Here is a 16,756-nt window from a genome sequence, read left to right as displayed (position 1 = left end):
TCTGGAGCCTGGATTGGTTTTGCCATCTCAGTTTTCTTGGGCCCCCCCGCCTATTTACCACTGAGGGCAGCTGGGCCAGGAGCGGCACCTGGTGACTGCAGCTTTCATGAGCACACAAGTCCATTCCAGTAGTCAGACCCAGACCTCCTGCAATCTGCCCCGGGCTCCCTCATCCCACCTTCATCCAGAGTTGCCTAAGTTGCATCCCCGGCAAAGGCAGGATTTCTCAGTGGTGAGAAGGTTAGGTCTAGCTCTGACCAAATAAGAGAGAAAATTTGCCTTAAAACTTACCTGGCAGGGTGGATCACCTGAGGTCAGGGGTTCGAGACCAGCCTGACCAATATGGTGAAACCCTGTCTCTACTAAAAATACAAAAATTAGCTGGACATGGTGACAGATGCCTGTAATCCCAGCTACTCAGGAGGCTGAGGCAGGAGAATCGCTAGAACCCAGAAGGCAGAGGTTGCAGTGAGCCGAGATTGTACCATTGCACTCCAGCCTGGGGGAGAGGGAGAGACTCTGTCTGAAAAACAAAAACAAAAACAAAACTTGCCTGGCAGTGGCTTTGCTGCACGGTCTGAAACCACCCGTTCCCACCCTCTTGACTGAAATTTCCTCATGACACAGAGAAGGGCAAAGGTCTGAGCCCAGAGTTGACGGAGGGAGTATTTCAGGGTTCACTTCAGGGGCTCCCAAAGCAATGAAGATGTTAGGGAGAGGGGCCCAGGCTGGGGACTGGGAATTTAAGGAGAGCTGGGAACTGATCACTTAGCTTCAGGAAGCTTCTGTGCAAGCAGCAAGGATTGCTCACGTCAGGGTGCTACCCTACCTATGGTGCTGGCTGTGAGCAAAGCCCTGGGTTCACGGCACTGTTAAAGCCCATGGCTTCAATCCTACACCTGCACCACACATTCAAAAGGATCGTATGTTTTTTGTTTGTTTTATTTTTGTTTTTGGCTTTGTTTTTTGAGACGGAGTTTCACTCTTGTTGCCCAGGCTGGAATTCATTGGTACTATCTCGGCTCACCACAACCTCCACCTCCTAGGTTCAAGCCATTCTCCTGCCTCAGCCTTCTGAGTAGCTGGGATTACAGGCATGCGCCACCATGTCCAGCTAATTTTTGCATTTTTAGTAGAGACGGGGTTTCTCCATGTTGGTCAGGCTAGTCTCAAACTCCTGACCTCGTAATCTGCCCACCTCAGCCTCCCAAAGTGCTGAGATTACAGGCATAAGCCACCACGCCTGGCCTGTTTTGTTTTTAAAGAAAGATGAGATTGTCTTTGTTCTTCATGAGAACATTTTATATAGCTCTTTTTCTTTTATTGCTTGCTCATTTCATTTTGGAAAAGAAATCTGTACTGTATTGGGATTGTGAAGAACATCTCTGTACTCAAACAGTTTACAGAAAGAAATTCTGTTTTTCAAAAAAAAAAAGAAAATTAAGAGTTCAGTTCTTCCATCACAATAGCCACATTTCAGGGGCTCATTAGCTGCATGGGGTGGCTGCTGTGTTTGACAGCGAACGGGGGGGACCATTTCCATCACAGAAGGAACCACCAAACAGGGCTGGTGTGGGGAGTGGATGGCGGGCTGGGGGCTCGATGGCTGAGGACAGCTCCATCTGGGCAGTCCTGCTAAGAAGGGGTGGCCACATGGTGACATACCAGGAGGAGGGAGCAGCAGGTACAATGTCGGCTAGATGGGGATGTGGTTGGTGTGTTCAAGGGACAGAAAGGACAGAGGGATCGAGGGGAGAGGAGAGCGAGGTAGGGTTGGGGAGGTCAGCGGGGGCCTCTGGGGCCTGGGTAAGGAGTTTCTGCTTTATGTGGAGGGCGTCAGGAGGCCATGGGGAGAGGGGTTAAGCAGGGGAGTGGCATGGTTTTAACAATATATGGAGAATGGATTTGTGGGGGTAAGAGTGGAAGGAAGGAGCCCTAGGGAGGAGGCTACTGTGTCACAGAGAGGAAGATGATTGAGACCTGGGTGATACAAGGAGTGGGGAACAGCCATAGCCCAGGCTTCAGGGTTCTGGATCCAGCTGTGCCTGAAGTTGATCCCCCCATCCATCCTTCATCCTCTTGGTTACTGGGCACTGACTTGAACACCCCTCATTACTAGTATCCACCTATCCCCTCCCTCACAAAACCCCCGACTGTCTGTCCTCCTGTCCCTTTGCAGAGCACTCAGAAGGGACCTAGGCTTCCCTCAGTGCCCTGGGTCCAATTTCTTTTGCAGAACTTTTCCCCTCTGACTGCATCCCAGGGTTGATAAGATAGCCCTGTCTAGTCACCTTGGGGTCCTGGGAAGATACCTTAGGCCACCTGGTGTTTCACTGACTTTCCCCACCAGGATGCTTTCCCGGAGCTGTGAGCAGGAGGCAGGAGGAACCAGCTGGCTCTGGGTCTGGGGGGCAGGGGCAACTAAAAGAGAAGGTTCAGCTTCAGTTGCTAAGTCCCTTGGAGGGACTTTGGTTTGTTTGTAGGAAGAACTTCCCCTCTATAAAAGGGCTGATGTCATCTTCATGCATTCGTGCATTCGCAGTGGAGGGGATCCCCTAGGGCCCTAAGAATGAGTTGGAAAACCTGCTCCCTGTGATGGATCCTACCTGTGTCCACCCCATCCTGTCTGACTGCTTCGGCTCACTCTGTCTGTCCCAGCTGATTTGTTTTTCTAAGACCACCAGAGCGCGCACAAAAGAACCAGCGAGTAGGCAAGTGTAGGAGCAAAACTGCAAATTTATTTTTGGTAACCTAAGGTGTGGGGGAGAGGTCTGTCGGCCTCCGGCAAAGGAGGCCGGCAGAGTCCCCTGGTGGGGCTCTCGGATGGAGTTCCTGCAGTCCCGACATCCCGACAGGAGTGGAGGACTGAGGAAGACCGCGCGGGACCCTGGCCAAGAGCAGCTTTTCTAGGAGTGGGAGGGCAATAGGCGGGGCACGGGCGTGTCGGGGGGCGTTCTGCAGGTGTGACCAGGTAAATCTTGGTCTCTTCAGATTGATGTCACCTGGCGCATGCCCGGTTAATCTGCACCTTCCCAGGCGCCGGCTGCATTTTCACGCGCTCGGGAAAAGTTGGTGAAGAAGAACCCGGAAATGCACCATCTTGCCTCCGTTCGTCCAAACAGTCCAACCTTTTATTGATAATAGTGATAAAGGGGCGCTGTGGTCTGTCTGGCTACTTCCTGCTGTTAAGGGGCGTCGTTAAGGTTGGGGCCTATGGTTGGTATTTGGACGTACGGATGAAGAATAAAATAAGGCACAGTATTAGTATAAGAATGAGGAATGGAAGCATTTGTTGGAATATGGGCAAAACCCAGAAGGATGATCCTGGCAAGGTTGGGGAGTATAAGATAGTTAAGAAAATTCAGTAAGTTTGAGGCGAGTGGGGGAAAGCCAAACTGATTTCTCAGCCTAGTAAAGGCGTAGGGCATGAGGGTATAATGAGGAACGAGTGTGCAAAGTAGTTGTTGGCCAGGCAGCAATTAAGGAGTGGAGTTTTTCGTGGAGTGGATGGCTTTCCCCTTACTCCTACTACAGAGATATTGGATGGAAGGCTAGGTCCAGAGAAGGACGGCAAAACAGAATAGGTAGCCTCGCTGTCGATTAAAAAATTAATTGTCTTACCCACTACCAGGAGAGTTACCCGCGGCTCGGCGAGGGTGATGGGGGTCCCTGAGTCTCAGCACCTTCAGTTGTCGTCGTCCAGATGTAGGAGCTGGAAGGAGCTCCCAGGATCCTGGGAAAGGGGGTCACGTGGAGTCACGGCACCTGTTCTCAGGGTGGGGCAATCAGACTTCCAGTGTCCTCCCTGCTGGCAAGCAGGGCAGGGGGTTGCTGGTGGACGAGGGTTAGGACATTCACTGGCCCAATGTCCTGATGCCTTGCACTTATAGCAAGGCTGCATTGGGGCTTGGGGACCTTGCGGACACCTGTTGGCATAGTGTCCTGCCTTGCCGCACTTATAGCAGGCTCCTTTCGTAGCCTTGGAGTCTGCGGAGTGTGTGCTCTCTGGTCTGGGGTTACGACTGGGCTGTAAAGCCACTGCTAGGAGCTGTGCCTCAGCCATCTCCTCTCTGGAGTTATAGACCTTAAAGGCTAATTTAACTAGGTCTTGTATTGGTGTCTGAGGACCATTCTCTACCTTTTGAAGTTTTTTACGAATGTCAGGAGCTGATTGAGAAATGAAATAAGATGCCAAAATGGTGGCCCCTGTGGGGGAGGCCGGATCTAACTGGGTATACTGGTTTAGAACCTCAGTCAGTTTAGGGTAGAGGTTAGGATAACCTGGAGGTCATGCCAAGTTAAGTCATAGGCCTGACAAAGGTGTCTAAATTCCTTTATGTATATGGTAGGATTAGCTGAGAAATCACCTAAACGCTTCTCAATTTTGGAAAGATCGGCCAATGAAAAAGGGACATGTACTCTGACTACCCCCTCTGCCCCAGCCACCTCTTGCAAAGGTGCTAACACTGTAGGAGGGTGTGGGCAGAGATAGGGGACTCAAAACAGCCAGTTGGGGGCCCCGAAGGAGGCACGGGACTGAGTGGATTACTAGTAGATAAGGAGGAGGAAGGAGGAGTCTGGATAGGAAGGGAGGGGGTGGAGAGAGCGGGGAGAGAAGGAGGAGTATAGGGCAGATCGGGACAAGAGCGTAAGGCCCAAAAGCCTTGTATGTAATTAATTTTGGACCACTTGCCTAGCCGCTGGCAGAAATTGCTGAGGTCGATCCCACCACAGTGGAAAGGAAAATTAACCACTTCCTCCTAAGGTCTTGTTCGAGCTGTAAGGTTTTTAAATTGGCTAGGAGGCACCCTAAGGGGGTGCTCTTTGGAAATTTGGACTGAGGGGTTTCCCGTTTGTTTCCTCTTTACTTACACAATGGACACAATGGAAATGGAAGTGGATCTCTGCCTGGCTTCAAAGCGTCCTTTGGAACCAGCAGAGACAGACTGGAGGCTCATGGAGCCAAAGTGGAGATTACTTTCAGGTGGACGTCTCCGTCCGGAATGGGTCTCCCAAGCCACTTGGTGGCTCAAAAGTGGGCCTCGAACCTGCACAGGATTTTTGGCCGAGGGAGGTAAAGAGGAGACAAGGGCACTTACCCCAGAGAGGCCGTGAGAGTGAGGGAAGCGGGTCTCAGGTCCTGGTCCGTCTGCAGTGTGGGAGCAGGAGTAGGTTCCTCAACCCCTAGAGGCCTGAGGAGGGGTCTCCTCCCGGGTCTTTGGCACCAACTGATTTGTTTTTCTAAGACCAGTCGAGCGAGCACAAAAGAACCAGCAAGTAGGCAAGGGTAACAGCAAAACTGCAAGTTTATTTTTGGTAACCTAAGGTGTGGGGGAGAGGTCTGTCGGCCTCTGGCAAAGGAGGCCGGCAGAGTCCCCCGGTGGGGCTCTCGGACGGAGTTCCTGAAGTCCCGACATCCTGACAGGAGTGGAGGACTGAGGAAGGCCGCATGGCGCGCTAGCTGCATTTTCGCGCGCGCGGGAAAAGTTGGTGAAGAAGAACCCGGAAATGCACCATCTTGCCTCCGTTCGTCCAAACACCAGCCAGTCTGGAGCCACACTGCCTTGCAACTCTGCGTCTTCTTCCAACTGAACGACCTTCCCTGAGCCACTTCCCCTGCCTAGAAGGTTCTTTGCCCATTGTTTCCATTTCTTCCAGGTCTTGGTTACGTGGTCTTGGTTGGAGGACAGTGTCTCTGACTGACACCCCTGCACATGGGACCCTCTACCTGTGGCCTCTGTGCTCAAAATGTATTCTCTCCTGTCTCAGGGTCTTTGCACTTGCCATGCCCCAACACAAGCTAGTCTTTCCAGGCCACCCCCTCCAAGCCACCTCCCCACTTCCCCAAACAGACTCCTCTGTCCTTGGCCTGCAGGGCAGTTATAGTTGCCTTTGCATGTGGAGTTGGTTCTCACTACATCACGGCCCTGCCTGTAAGCTGGGGAATCCAGCTATTGAGGAGTGCTTGCCAAAAGAATGAACAAGCACTGTGATTCAGACAGGGTCCTGGGCCCGCAGGTGTCCAGTGATTCAGCAATTCAGAAAGGGTCCTGGACCCACATGTGTGCCCCAACACAGTGTGTGACCTGTGCCAGCTCCCCCTCTGCACCGCATCTCCTCTGTCCACTGTGGTGGTTGGTCCCCAAGATCCCCAAGGGCCCTGCTGGCCCTCATCTTTGAAGCTCTGGGACACAATTATCAAGGGAGACCCGCTGCCTACACTCCCAGAGCTGAGAGCCCAAACAAGCTCTTAAATCAATCAGTGACATCACCTTCCAAATGAAGAAAGCAGGACCTCTGGCCTAGACACAAGGACAGAGCAGAGGCACTGCAAACGCCCTTAGCGAGCTGGTTAGGAAGGGTCACTAGTTGCCTGGACCTGGAAGTTGAGGAACCCACAGAGAAAAGCAGGGAATCTCAGCTGGAAGATGGGGACATCAACCCAGACCCTTCTCTTTGAAACCTCAACCTGGTGAGGGAGAGTGGATACATCAAGACTCCTTACACCACCAAAATCAACTCTGGCTAAGTCCAGCCAAGGCAAAGCAAGCAAGGAACATGCTGGGAGGTTATAAGTTAGCTCACAGAACCAAAAGAAGAAGCAAAAAACCCCATACTAGAAAGGACTGGTTTGGATATGAAATTTAGATGGCTAAACTAATGGGAAGCCCTTGGATGAATGAATTCCCTCTGCTTCCATCCTCAAGTCACTGTACTCAAGATCTAAATTTCCTTAATATATAGAGAGTTCCTATAGTCAATAAGACAAATGCAACTGCAGCAGAAAAAATGAAATAGAAAAAATGTCCACGAGTATAGACATGAACAGATAGTTCACAGAGCAGGAAGTAGAAATGGCCCTTGAGCTTATAGACAATGTTTAGCTTTATTTAAACCAGAGAAGTGTAAATGGAAACTATAGTTCAAGACCATTTTTCACTTATCACATTGGCAATTATCCAAAACTGTGATAACACTGTATTGGCGTGGGTGTGGGAGACAAGTTCTCTCGTACATTACTGGCAGGAGTATAAACTGGTACAGCCACTATCAACATTTTTTTTAATGCACATGCCTTTTGATCTGAAAACTTACTCCTAGAGATTTACAGGGACACTTGCAAATGTGCTGATGGCCCTAGAACAAGGATATTTATTTATTGCGGTATGTTTTTCTTGTAATAACAAGATGGGAAGCAATCTAAATACCCATCAATAGAGGTTGGTGAGCTCTATAATAATGTAGCTACTCAGTGAACTCTGCAACTGTGAAAAAGAAGAACGACATAGCTTTACATACTGCAGCCTGGAATGATCTTCCAGATAGACTATCCCATGAAAAAGCATGGTGCATGCATATTTGTGAAAGCCTCCATTTCTGGTCTCTGGATTCAGAACGCTCACCTTTGTCTTGTGTGGCTACTGTCCACTCTCCACCAGTAGGTCACAGAAGCGTGACCCCTTGTACCTTCCCATGTGCCCCTTTCCTGGCCTGAATGGCCTTGGTTTCCAACTGTCCACACCTATGACTCTGCAGCAAGACTGCCATCAGGCTATTGGAGCCCCTTGGGCCCTTCTGCAGAGAGCTGGAAGTGTCCCCCTGCCACAGGATGGCCCTTCACTAATGACTGACACGTGTATCCTTAGCTCAGGCTGGGAAATGGAGATGTGACTCCACTCCACAGTCCCCCAAGGGACCTGCTTCTGTAGGATTTTGCCTGGGGCCACAGCCTTGCATGGCTTCTCCCCTCTCTGTCTGCTACCCCCTTTACCTTACCGTTTTCCTTGGGTGCCTGTCCTTCATCAGTCACTGCCATACAAATCAGGTTCTGCTTCTGGGGAACGTGATCAAAACAGCTGTTCCCTTACCCTGCTCCTTGCTTTTTGCAGGTAGGGTGTGCCTGCGTATACAAGTGTATGATGCAACGTGGGCGCTGTGGTCCTTCCCGTTTACAGGTGAGGGACCTAGAGCTCCATGGCTTGCCTTAGGTCCCAGGTAGGAAGTAGCAAGCGACTTTGAAGCCAGGTAGTCTGGCTCCAGGGCCAAACTCACATCCACTGTTATATTGAAAATAGCCTAGAGAAGGAAAGCTCCAAGTGCAAGGAAAATCTGCATTCTCAAAGCAGGCCAAGCGGGAAGATCATTTATTTTCCCAAGAGATTCTTTTCTGTGGTCTTCCCTTCATAAACACACATCCCACTGTCAGATGCAAATCCTGGAGCTAGAAATGGGGCATTCAAGGTAGGCAGAGCTCCTGGGAACAGCACATTTGTAGAGATGGGAAGGGAACCTCCCACTGGTTTGGTTTCTCCACGGCTACGGGCAAAGCCTGCCTGCTCTGCATCCAGGGATCTTGGTCAGGTGTTGAAATCGGTGGGTGGATTGCCGGTATATTTGCACTGTGTCCTAGAGAGCCTCTATGCATTTCAACTCCGATTTGCCTTCACCATCTACCTGCAGCCCACAACCGCAGGACCCTGCCCCTGGCCCTGAATCTCCCGTGTCCTGGTGCCAAGCAGGTGAGTCAGCCCAGGAGGAAGAAGGGCTCCTGGAAGCCAAGCCCATGCTGGGGAGCCCGGAAACAACTTTCCTATGCAAGGAGGTGCCTGAGCACCACCTGATGATCAAGTCTGAGCCCCCTCACCTCCCCGAAGTGTGGTGGAGGAAAGACAGAACGGAAAGAGGTGGCGGTCTTCACCTGCTGTGGTTGAGTTTCTCACTCATGCCATGTTTTACATAAGCTGCGGACCATGTGCTTCAAGGCTAGAGGTCTTGTATGGCCCAGGGCCTTAGAGGGGCCTGGATGACCAAAGGGTCCAAGGCTTAGGCTCTGGCTCTGCATGGGGAACCTTGGGAAGGTTGGAAGCCCACAGTCCCTACCGAGGAAGGAGCCATGGGCCAGATCTTTTGCACAAATCCCACCTGTGCTCCTTGACTGTCCCTCCCCACCAGGGCCACTGTGACCAGGCAGGCAGGAGCCTCCATCCATTCATGGGACCAGCATCCTGGGAGGGCCCTGGCCTGAGCGAGCTGCTGCAGGGGACCCTCATGCTGAATAGTCGGCCACTTGGCACCCTTTTCTCTGTGGGGCAGGGATGACATTTGAGAGCCACCAAAGATGGGCAGGAAAAACAAAGGCAACCACAGAGGAAGCTGAAGGTAGAAGGAGATGCAGAAAAAGTGGGAGAAACTCGTCTGTGCTTTGTGGAGGCCCTGCAGGGACATTGGCTCCTGAAGGGATGAGAGACAGGGTCCCCTGAACCTTGACACTCTGGTCTCCTTGAGGCCTAGCCAGCCCTGTGGCTCCTTGGAGGAATCTGGGTGCCTCCTGTCCCGACTATCTGACAAGCCCCAGGTGAGAAGGCCTGAGTTCACCTGTGCTGCTACTTGTAACCTGATGGCCCTGGCACCCTCACGTATTTCAAATAGCTGCCCTTTCCACCTGTTTCCCAAATTTTCCACACCATCCAAAGGCTCATATTCAACCCCATAGCCTACAAGACAGCCAGGGGCCTTTGGCCACATGTACTGATGATGAGAATCGCTAGATTGTAAGCTGCAAAAGGGCAAAAATGGTGTTTTGTTCCCCGCTACCCCCTGCACCTAAGGCCCAGTGAGGATCGCTGCTCGGATGAAGGAGAGAGAGTGTTCGTGTTGCTCTTTGCAGAAGTCACGGGAAGCCCTTCCTGCGCCTTCTCAGGTTTAGTTCTCAGACAGCCCCCCTTTCCAGATGAGGAAACAGAGGCTAAGAAAGGAGAATAAACTTGTCCAGAATCAGTGGTGAGGCTGGGATTTGAACCCCATCCTGTTGGACTCAACACTTCCTCTGAAAAGATGGGAAAAGGGAGCTGCCTACTTCTGGCTTCGGGAACTCGCAGAGAGGAGCAGAGCTGGGCCAGATGTGTTACCTCCCAAGCTCTGCTGCACCCAAGGATTTCCAGGGTCCTCTTCCTCCATTTGGCTCTTTTCTTCTCTGGACTCTCCCGCCTTCAAGGACTGAACTCCATGCAGGGAGCACAGAGCAGAGCACAGAGGAGGCCCATCTGAGGAGAGTGTGCTGGAGCAGATGGGGCACACAGAGAGCCCCCAAACCTCAGCCTCACCTGGAGAGCGGCTCCCTGCAAGCTAAGCCTCTGTGTGCCCAGAAGTGACATAGGCATTCAGGAAAGGGACTGAGGGAGGAAAGAAGGAGCCATTCCTCTTCCCAGGGGCGCCTGCCCTGGGTTCCTGAGGGAGGCTCCGTGTCTACATCTGCAAAGGCCAGTTGCAAACACGCCAGAGTGCAACGCCCTCCCTCAGACCCAGGGCCATCCTCAGAGCAGCTGGGAGGCAGCCTCTACCACAGGCAGGTCGCCCAGGCAGCCTCCTCTTAGAGCTCTGAATTCCGGAGCAATCAAATAGAAATGTGAAAAACAGGCTGGGCGTGGTGGCTCACACCTGTAATGCCAGCACTTTGGGAGGCTGAGGTGGGCAGATCATTTGAGATCAGGAGTTTGCGACCAACCTGGCCAACACAGTGAGACCCTGCCTCTACTAAAAATACAAATAAATAAGCCAAGCATGGTGGTCCACACAGGCAGACCCAGTTACCGGGGAGGATGAGGCAGGAGAATCACTTGCATTCAGGAGATGAAACTTGCGGTGAGCCGAGATCGTGCCGCTGCACTCCAGCCTGGGTGACAGAGTCAAAGAAAAAAAAAAAAAGAATGAGAGAGAAAATAAATGTGATAAAATGTTAATAATGGGTGAATGTAGGTGAAGAGTATGTGGCAGGGTATTTGTTATTCTTGCAGATTTTGTGTAGGTTTGAAGTTATCTCAGAATAGCAAATGTAAGAATGATTCCTGCAGACACATGAGTGATTTCAGCTGTTCACAGGGCTCAGGCAGGAAGCAGATCTCTCGCCCTCGCTCTAATCCAGGTCACTTAGTCCAGTCCCTGAAAGCAGTGGATGGACAACCATGCCACCCTCTTTCTTAAAATACGCCTTGTTTTGTATCCTGCCGTTTTTGTGTAGCATTAAATCATGAACATTTTCCTGTGCTATAAATATCCTCTCAAACATGTCGTTTCTTGTGGCTCCCTAGTGTTCTACCCATGATTTCCTCGGTTGCTCTGCCTTGGTGGAATTCAGTGATTCTTCTGCCTTTTCACCATTGTAAGTGATGCTTTGATGAACAGCTTTGTAGGTTCATCTGTGCTGCACCTCTGACCAGTCTCTTCTGGAAGAGTCTAAGGAAGGAGACAGGGACATGGACCACTGGCTTTTGAAGGCATTCCATGGGTCCTGCCACACCGCCTTCCAGCATCACAAAGGTGCTCCCAGTGAACAACCCACCAGCACGGGGCCCCACTCCACGGTGCCCCAGCAAGGCCTGTGTCCCTACACAGCAAAATTAAACCATTTGCCAACTAAAGGCACTCCAGATGGATCTCTCTGTTCTCTTTCATGACTGATGTGTCCATTTTTGTTTCCTTCAGTGTATGAAGACTGCGCATTTTCCCGGGACTGTCAGGGTGGTTTTCTTACCAATGTGTGGTGATTGTGAGGGTTCAATTGAGTCGATGCCTGCAAAGTGCTGGCCCAGTGCAGGAAAAGCACCCAGTGCTTGCTGGCTGTTTGCCATGCCACTGCCCGGGTCACAGGCTGGGTCTGCTGCTCGCTGGCAGTGCCACTGTAGCCAGGCTGCTCACCTCACTGAACCTCAGTTTCCTTCTCTGTGAAAGGGGAGCATCTTCCTCACAGGGCTGTGGCGGAGTGAAGGCAGGTAAAGCACTTAAGAGGGCGCCCTCCCAAGCCTGGCGCTCTGCAAATGCTACTGGGATTTGCATAGGAAGGAAATTGACCCTTTGTCTTATTTATTGCCCATAGTTTCCTTCCAGAATCCGAAAGTGGAGTGTGGTGTGGCTGGCAGAGCAGACTGCCCAAGGGAGCCAGGAGGAGGGGAGGAGGGAAGGGGTAAGGGCTCTCCAAGGCTGCTGTAATGCTGACCTAGAGAAGACCTCCAGAGTGGGGCATGTCCCACACTCAGCTGGCCCTGCTCCTGCCACCAGGCCTGGCACACATCGGGTGTTCCCTGAGCCATGTCGAGGAAGGATTGTCTTAACTCTTGAAAACAGTCTAGAGCCATAAAGATAGTCCTGGTTGGACCCAGACCAAACCTCAAATTGGTCCCAAGGAAGATTTCACAACTTCCTTTGAGAGATGCCTTTCAGTGTCGCCCAGCGCGAGTCAGGAAGTCCTTCTTGAGAACTAACCTCAATCCTTCCTGCTCGCCTTCCTCATGCTTGGGAGACGAGGCAGCAAGGAGGGGAGGACAGATGGGCCTCTCACCTCAGAGCCCAGATGAGGTCCCGAGAAGGTGAGTCTGGGCCCTGACTCAGCCTCAGCCCACACTATTTCCATTCCCTTCCTGTGACTCAACAGGGGAGGGGCTCTGGGGCCACTCACCTCTGTCTTCTCAACCTGCAACTCCCCCCACCCCTTCCTGGATTCCTGTGATGCAGGAATCCCTCTGGTCTGTGTGGAGGAACCCAGAGCAACTTGAGCCAGAAATGGATGTCCAAGACGGCATGAGTCACCCCTCAAAATCAGGACTAGTGACGCCTTGAAGAGGCCACACTGTCTCCGGCAGCCTGGCCACTTCTCACTTCTCTGGGAAAGTGGCCTGGAGCTGGCATGGCATCTGGGCCCAGCCTCTGCCTCTGACCTGCACTGCCCCCTGTGTCACCCACCTCCAGGGTGACCCTCGTCCTGGCATTCAGACAGCTCCACCCACTGCTTCACACAAACCTCTTCCACCCTGGTTCAAACATTAACCAGCTGTGTGACTTTTTAGAAGCCCTTCCCATGTTTAAAAACCAAGCTGGGAGGATGCTGCACTGCTGCCATCATGGTTCTCACTGAACCGTCACAGGAAAAAGCATTTCTTGCACCATGGCTGTGTGCAGAACATGCTTCCCACGGTTGAGTCCCCCAGGCTCCGAGAGACGCTGCCAGTGAAATGCCATTAGCCTCAAGCATGGTTCTTGGTACCCAGCCCTGGTAAAACCACGTGTCTCAGGCCTTCTGAACCACAGTGCCCAGAGCTCTGGCTGGGTTTTGTCCCAGGGGACAAGACTGGCCAACCCCTGGCTGAGCTGGAAGAATAGCTCCCTCAGCTGGCAGGGACCTGCCCCTGTTGCAATTTGGACTTAGTAAATGCTGACAGGAGCAGTCTGCATGCCAGGCCAGGAGGGACAGAGGCAAACTCTGTACCCTCAGAGAGCTTAGAAGCTAGGGTTGGAAAGCATGGGAAAGGGTCAGACACCCAAGAGAAACAAGTGCTGTTGTCCATCAAAAGTAAACTTACTGCATTCTATAAACTAAAAACGAACAAATGTTATCATGCATTGCATAGCAAAGGAAAAGACCAAATGACTCTGCCATGCAACAACTTAGATCAATCTCGCAGATAAAGTTGGACGAAAGAATCCAGACGCAAAAGAGCATGCACAGTATGGAATTCAAAAACAGGCAAAAGTCATCTATGGAGACAGAAGTCAGGGTGGTGGTTTCCTGGTGGGGCTGGTGGAGGATGGGGTTATTGATAAGAAGGAGGCACCAGGGAGCTTTCTGGGGTCCTGGAAATGTTCCATGTCTTCATCTGGGGTGTGACGAGGGGGTGGACACGTTTGTTAAAAGGCATTGAGTTGGACACCAACATTTGTGTGCTTTGCTATAAATTTTGCCTCCATTTTAAGAAGAAGAGGAGGGAAGAAGAACCCATGGGGAGACCAGCTGGGATCCCCTGCTGCTGACTCGCAGGCATTGCCTTTGTGCCCCATGATTGTTGGGCCATTAAGGCCTCCTGGCAGCCTGGCAGACCTAGAAGTATCTATGCCAATAAGACACAGATTGTTGGCTCCACCCCCAGTTTCTAAGTCAGGAGGTCTAGTGGGGGGCCCTGGAATTAGCATTTCCAACAAGCCTGCAGGCCATGCTGAAGCTCTGGCCCAGGAACTGTGCTTTAGAAGAGACAGTAGAATGTGGTACTGGCTACAGCATGTGTTGTGAGATCCCTCCAAACTGGGAAGGACCCAGGTAAGTTCACAGAGGAGGTGCCCTTGAAAGATCAATAAGATCTGAAAATGCCCAGACAAGCAGGAACTGCTGGTTCCAGGGAAGGAAGTTAGTGTAAGGCAAAGGAGAGAGGCTGGGAAGTGCGGCAAACAGCATTCCAGGCCTCAGGTGGCCAGGGCTGGCAGACAGATGTCTGAGTCCATTTTGTGCTGCTATAACAGAATACCTAAGACTGGATCATTTGTAATAATCAGACATTTATGTGGCTCATAGTTCTGGAGGCTGGCAAGCCCAAGGGTATGGTGCTGGCCTGAGTCAAGCATTTGGTGAGGGCCTTCTTGCTGCCTCATCCCATGGTGGCAATCAGGAGGGTGAGAGACCAAACTCACAGTCTCAAGGCCTTTTATAATCAGCATTAATCCATGTGTGACGGTGGGCACTTCATAACCTAAACACCTCCTATTAGGTCCCAGCTCCCAATACCATTGCACTGGGGATTAAGTGTTGAATACATGCCTTTTGGGGGACACATTCCACCCACAGAAAGAGGACATCGAGGCTTCTGCTTAGGAGGTTTTGTTCTGCAAGATAAAGCTTGAAAATAGGAGGAAGCTCCAGAAAAATGGCCCTCCCCCACCCCCACTGTGGGATTATGTTCCAAAGTCAGAAAGTGAGGCACAAACCATGTGTGGTCATTTACCTGTGACAGCCTGTGATTGGCCTATGAAGGTAGATAGCCTAGCTCAGGGCTAAAGGGCTGGAGCACATGCTGAGTTCACTGGCTGAGAGCCAGGTAAAGCCATCCGTGTGCATTGAGCGCTTATATTGGATGACAAACCTGGACAAAGAGCCCTCCAGCCCTTCCCTGTAACAAGCAGGAGCCGGGCAAAAGGGCAGAGGTGCAGCACATCTGGGTCTAATGTGGGGAGCAATATGGGGCAGGGCCAGGAAAGGGGCCTGCAGCTGTTGGTAGGCAAGCAGGTAAACAAACCCATTACAGTGGAGGTGTGCTGCTGACCGCCTTTCCTGCAAGCTCATGGCACTTTCACAGCACTTTCTCGGCTGTTTTTTCAGTGTAATCTTACAGCTATTCTGTCAAAACACCATGTTAAACACTAGTTGAAAAGTCACTGTGTAGAATTACCATATAATCTAGTAATTCCACTTTTGAGTACATACCAAAAAATACACAAAAAATAATTGAGGTCAGGGTCTTCAACAGATATTTGTTAACCCATGTTTATAGCAGCATTCTTTACAACAACCAAAAGGTGGAAGCCACCGAAATGACCATCGCTAAACAAAATGTGGTCTATGCGCACAATGAAATGTTATTCAGTCTTACAAAGGAATGAAATTCTGGCAGATGCTACAATATGGAAGAACGTGAGGATGTAATATTCTGGGAAAAAAGCCAGCCATGAAAAGACAAACTCTATATGATTCCACTTATATGAGCTAAGGGAAGGAGAATGAGGAGTTACTGTTCATTGGAGACAGAGTTGCAATTTGAGGAAGATGAAAAAGTTCTTGAGATGGACGGTGGTAATGGTTGCACAACAATGTGAATGTGTTAAATGCCACTGAACTGTACACTTCAAAATGGTCAAGACGGTAAGTTTTATGTGGACAAAAAGAACATGCTGTGTTTGGCGAGGCGCAGTGGTTCATTCCCCAGATTGTTGGCTCCACCCCCAGTTTCTGAGTCAGGAGTTCTAGGGGAGCCCTGGAATTAGCATTTCTAACAAGATTGCACGCCAAGCTGAAGCTCTGGCCTAGGAACTGTGCTTTAGAAGAGACAGTAGAACGTGGTACTGGCTACAGTACTGTGAGATCCCTCCAAACTGGGAAGGACCCAGGTAAGGATTACATGCCTGTAATCCCAGCACTTTGGGAGGCCAAGATGGGCAGATCACTTGAGGTCAGGAGTTCGAAAGCAGTCTGACCACCGTGGTGAAACCTCGTCTATACTAAAAATACAAAAATTAGCTGGATGTGGTTGCGCATGCCTGTAGTCCCAGCTACTCAGGAGGCTGAGGTGGGAGAATTGCTTCAACCCGGGAGGAGGAGATTGCAGTGAGCTGAGATTGCGCCATTGCATGCCAGCCTGGGCGAAGAGTGAGACTCTGCCTCAGGGGAAAAAAAAAAAAGAACATGTTATGTTTGTATTTAGGATCTAGGTTTAGCTACGTCTAATAACAGTGGCTTTAACAAGACGGAGGTTCATTTCTCCAGCACACAGTCTAGGGGTGGCAGGCCAGGGCTGCAGTGGCAACTGTGCTCCATGCAGTCATTCAGAGATCCACCCTCCTCTCCCATCCCTAGGGTGTTTCTCTCGTCCATGTAGCTCAAGACAGTGCACCATCACGTCCACATCCTAAACAGCAGGGTTAAGGAAAAATGGAAAAGGGCTTGCCTCCCGCTTAATTTTTTTTTTTTTAAGAGACTGGGTCTCACTTTGTCACCCAGGCTGCAGTGCAGTGGCACCATCATAGCTCACTGCAGCCTAGCCTGGGCTCTAGCAATCCTCCCACCTCAGTTTCCTGAGTAGCTGGGACTATAGCCACATGCCACCATGTCCAGCTGTATTTTTTTTTTTTTGTATTTTTCGTAGAGATGGGGTCTCGCTATGTTGCCCAGGCAGGCCTTGAACTCCTGGCCTCAAGAGATTCTCCCACCTCGGCCTCCCATAGC

General features: G+C 51.1%; 1 protein-coding gene across 1 annotated transcript in view; it reads right to left on the bottom strand.

Annotated features, from left to right (window-relative positions):
- The window catches only part of LOC105518993 (TBC1 domain family member 28-like), a 47,940-nt gene that overhangs the window by 12,075 nt on the left and 19,109 nt on the right, over positions 1-16,756 (bottom strand). The window lies entirely within an intron of this gene.

This window comes from Colobus angolensis, unplaced genomic scaffold (assembly GCF_000951035.1).
Source record: "Colobus angolensis palliatus isolate OR3802 unplaced genomic scaffold, Cang.pa_1.0 Scaffold335, whole genome shotgun sequence".
In the NCBI taxonomy this organism is placed as follows: domain Eukaryota; kingdom Metazoa; phylum Chordata; class Mammalia; order Primates; family Cercopithecidae; genus Colobus; species Colobus angolensis.
The sequence above is the reverse complement of the archived record's forward strand: the minus strand, read 5'-3'. Positions and strand labels throughout refer to the sequence as shown.